A 5050-nucleotide genomic window follows, 5' to 3' on the forward strand; every position below is an offset into this window, starting at 1 on the left:
TAATTGAGACAATATACAGTGTACTCTGGATGGAAAATCTCATTTTGTATGCTATAATGATGTACAGTGAATGAATGTAAATAAATAAATTTAAATAAAATTAAAAATAAATAAATAAAATGATTCTTTGAAAATAAATAAATATGGAGTAGCATACAGATTTTTGCATGAGTCTCTTACGTAAAACATGAACCTTCAAAGAAATGTTTCACTCCTTCCACTTGAGGACTGAGTATATACTGCTAGGTTTCCATCAGAACGTAGGAATCACACAGAAAGCCATTCACAAACCCATTATGTCATTCTTGTTCCTTGTAGGCTCATTCAGAGGAAGCTCCTTGACTATATGGTCCCTGAAGTATAAATCCAATCTTTCTTCCTTAAAGTTTTACTCTCAGATCTTAAATCAGTGTTTGGAACACAGTGAAAAGGTTCTATAATATAAACGGTTGTAATTGAAGAGAAGGATAAGAGAATGGAGTGAGGCATTTTCTTACTTCTCTCTTGTATCTAGAGTCTTAGTACTAAATTGATTCACACAATGTTCACTAGGGAAGCTATGATTTGTATCTGAGACCATACTCAACCTTGGCATCTCAGAGTAGGGAGAAAAGGAATGAGTATACCACCCAAACCACCCCAACTCTGTCCTCCCCAAAGCAGAAAAGTTCTTATTATGTGAGATCATTAATGTTGTTAATATTAGAACCATCACATGACAGAGATGAGAGGGCACTATGGCTTCTAAGATCACAGGGAATGCTTTCCTAGGAGTGTGGTTAGCCCAGTCATTATTGGGATGTTTCTCTCCCCAAAGCAAATATGCTCAATTTGCCAAAAAAAAAAAAAAAAAAGAGGCAAGAAAAGGGGGTGTGTGTTTGCACATGTAAGAATGTGAGAGAATGTCTGTGTACATATGTATTACTGAGATTCTTCTTCAAGACCACTGAAAAGCTATCTTCCTTCAATTCTATTAAGCCATGTTGCAAAGCTATTTAACTTTAAACTTCCATTTCCTCTATAATAAAAGTGAGCAACATCTGCTCTGCATTGTCCTCCCAGTGTTGTCTTAAGAATGAAAATCAAAACTGGATAATCTCTGTGAAGCTACTTATGTACTATAAAAAGTGCTAGAGGAAACATCACCATACATATATACTATGGAGTAGTAGGTAGTATTTGGCAGTAAGGTATACTGGGCAAATATTTATCTCTGATTTGTGGTTATCTTTCTAGCTCATGGGACCAACGAGAAACTATTAATTTAAATTTTAAAAGATGATATTTTCAAGAGGGAAATGCTATTCTTGTCTTTTTATTCATATCCATAAAGTCTCAAGCATCTAAGAGTCCATGAGTGTAAGGAGGCTTATTTCCCTTGTGCGCTTCTATCTGTACCACCCTTAGAAGGGGCCAGAAGACATTGACAAGACTGCCACTCAATAGGAGGCAAGAGCCAAAGCGAGAGTTCCCATTACAGACTGACATCCAGTAGCTTATTAATTACGTGTTTCCATTAATGAGATGAATCCCATTGTCTTTCTAGATGATACCCTCCTTTCACTGCATAGATGTTTTATTTTGTTCTGCATTCCTTAGTAACCTAGCCACTGTGTCTGACACTTTCACTTCCTTAGTAGTCTCAAAGCTTTAAAATTTGTTTTTTAGTCTGTAACAACCATAGATTTTGCTGAACTTGAGTTTTCTCCCCCTAAGTTTTTCTAATCAAAACTAATATCTTCTATATAGTAATTTGACAAAATGAGGAAAACAAAGGGGAAGGGGAGAGGAACTGGATATATGTTCTCTAGGCCTTTTAGGAAACATGGAGCGGTTCCTTTGGCAACATATACACGAATCTACAAGAAAGATGATACTGTAGACATGAAGAGAATGGGTACTGTTCAAAAAGGAATGTCCCACAAATGTTACCATGGCAAAAATGGAAGAGTCTACAATGTTACCCAGCATGTGGTTGGCACTGTTGTAAACAAACAAGTTAAGGGCAAGATTCTTGTCAAGAGAATTCATGTGCATATTGAGCATATTAAGTAGTCTGAGAGCAAATATGGCTTCCTAAAATGTGTGAAGGAAAATGATCAGAAAAAGAATGAAGCCTGGGTCAGTCCTGTGGCCTGGTGGTTAAGGGAGCCAGATCCCACATGGCTGACCACATAGTTGGAATTCTGGACCAGGTATCTTGAAAAACATAGCTGGTGCATTCATGTGCATGCCCCAAATTCCAAAAAGATGGAGAAATAGAAGAGAAGGACCATGGCATGACCACGTCCCATGAGGGGTGATTTCTGTGTATGTGTGTGTGTGTGTGTGTGTGTGTGTGTGTGTGTCTATAGAGTACACCTCTGGCAACTTTAAAAAGAAAGAAAGAAAAAAAGAAAAGAAAAATTTACCTAGATTCAACTAAAGTTCCAGCCTGCTTCCTGGTGAAACACACTTTGTGAGAGTCAATGGAAAGGATTGTGACCACTGGGACCTATTCTCTAGGAATTCATGGCATAATAGGTTTTACAGTAAATAAATAAACAAACTCTGCGCTATGAAAACAAATTCTATTGAAATGACTTTAAAACATAGCAATATCACACCTTTCCTGAGGCAGCTTTTATTTTTTTTTTTCTGAGAGATTTTTGCTATAGGGCACGTGCACTCTCCAAAAAGAGAGAGAGAGGCAGAGAGACAAAAAGAAAGAAATCACTCCCCATGGGGTATGGCCATGCCACCATCACCTCTCCTCCATTCTCCTCTCGGGATCTTGGGCACGCACACACACACGCCCAGCATAAGTTTAAGCCACCGAGTCTGGGATTCAAACCACGGTCGACTACATCGGAGCCCAGTGACATAGCCATTACACCAACTGCTGGTGTCCGTGGCAGCTTATTTATGAAAGCCTCATCACATTAGAATTAGGTTTGTCTCTGTCTTTGGAGAACAAAATCAAAGACAATCCTCCAAATACACCATTGTAGGCTTCCTTTGGCAAGGGGGGTTGCATGTAGATAACTGGAATGCTCCAGAAGGATCTGATTACAAATCTGACAAAACTTTTCTACGTAGAAAAATACATGAGACAGGGGTCACACAACCCAAAATCTATGGGAAACAGGAGGAGAACAGGGCTTTGATAAATGAAGATTGGCATCTTTTCTGAGTCAATAATTGAAAAACTATGCCTGATAGTTTATTTTATTAGGGTGTGGCAGATGCAAGTATTTCCACATAATTCATTTGCAAAAAGATAACTCCCACAACTCCAGAAGAGGAGACAAAACATCCCAGGCCTGAGATTGAATTTGAAAAATAGATACACAACTAACAGGAAAATGCTCTTCCTTTGAGAGAGCCAGTGAGGAAGTATACATGGGGCCACAGCTGAGACAAAAGACTAGTGAGCATGTGACAGGTCAGCCATAATGTCAAACAGGCATGACTACTTAACAGCTGGAATTGTGTTTTGTTCTTTTTTGTTTGTTTGTTTTTAATGATAGTGCATGTGTGTGCAAATGTGTGTGTGTGTATGAAAGGGAGTGAGAGAAACACCCTCCATAAGGTCTTGTCATGTGATCTTCTTTCCCAGCCCTCTAGCATGTCAGGGTGCCGGATACCCACACACGAATACCCAAATGATTTCAGGCTGACCTTGGGATCTGAACCCATAGTTGGCCATGTGGCTTCCAGCCTTGCAGGGCACTATATTACCTTTGTACCACAGGGGCTGGGCCATGTTTTTAACTTGGATTTTAGAATGGATGGGGAGCTGATGAATGGGCTGGAATACAGGAGTAGTACAGTTCTGAAAATGAGTCCCTGATTTAATGAAAAGGAGCTATAGGCTACATATTACTGATTTCCCTGAGACATCACTTAGGCTAGGTAATTTCTCTTTAACATTTCATTGCTTTCACTGTACATCCACCAGCTATTCCTCAAAGTGAACGCCACTCACACACCTGAGTAATGCTGAGGTCCATCTTGCTCCATCCACTTGTACATACTGAATCCTCCTGAATCATACTGTGCACACAATCCTGAAAAGAATAAGACGAACAGCAGCGTTACTGCAGTCCATTTTTATTACTAGGTAACAAATTACCATAAACTTAGTGGCTTTAAATAACACCTATGTATTATTTCATAGTTTTCGTGTGTCCGAGGTCCAGGTATGGTTTATCTGGGTTCTTTATCCAGGGTCACACAAGGCAGAAATCAAGGCATCAAGTGAGACTGTGATCTTATTTGACGGTTGGGGTCCTTTTCCAAATCTATTGGAAAATTCGGTTCTTTGTGGTTGTAGAACTGAGACACTCTCTTCCAAGAGGCTGTCTACTAGTCCCTACCATGTGGCCTTCTTCATAATGTAACAGTTTGCTTTCTCAAAGCAGTGGGAAAGCCACTCTCTTGGCTTCAAAAGTTTCCGTCCAGGGAAGTCTTAGACCTTCTTTAGCAGTCTCACCCGATTAGACCAGGCCACCAGAATCAGTTCCCCACCGCCACCACCACCTTTTGTTTCTGTAAGGGCAGAGGGCATGTGCACTTGCCAGAGAGAGACATAGAGACAAAAAAGAGGTAGAGAAGGGGAGAGGGAGAAAGCACAACAATGAGGTGTGGTCTCATCATGTGATCCCCTTTTCCAGCTCTCCAGCTTGTCAGGGTTCTGAGTACCTACACACATAACCCAAGTGATTTCAGGCTGACATGGGGATCTGAACCCACATTTGTCCATGTGGTTTTCCAGCCGTCTAGGGCACTGTATTACCAATGAGATGTGGTCACACTGTAATCCCTTCTTCTCCATGCTATCAGGATATGAAGCATGCACACACACCCACCCTGTTTTTCAAGCCACTGGGGCCAGGATTAAAACTGCAGTCAACCATATGAGATCTGGCTCCCTGAACCACTATGCTACAGGGCTGTCCCAGAATCATTTCCCTTTAGATTAATTCAAAGCCAAATAATTTGGCATATTAATTGCATTTACACAATCCCTTCTCCCATTGCCACAGAATATAACGTAATCACAGAAGTG

At 40.3% G+C, this 5050-nt stretch overlaps 1 pseudogene; it reads right to left on the reverse strand.

The window, feature by feature from the left end:
- Nucleotides 1-4549, reverse strand: part of LOC102468676 (heterogeneous nuclear ribonucleoprotein A1-like) — a 23613-nt pseudogene extending 19064 nt beyond the window's left edge.
- Nucleotides 4550-5050: the final 501 nt, after the last annotated feature.

This window comes from Tupaia chinensis, unplaced genomic scaffold, assembly GCF_000334495.1.
Source record: "Tupaia chinensis unplaced genomic scaffold, TupChi_1.0 Scaffold000706_1, whole genome shotgun sequence".
Taxonomy (NCBI): domain Eukaryota; kingdom Metazoa; phylum Chordata; class Mammalia; order Scandentia; family Tupaiidae; genus Tupaia; species Tupaia belangeri.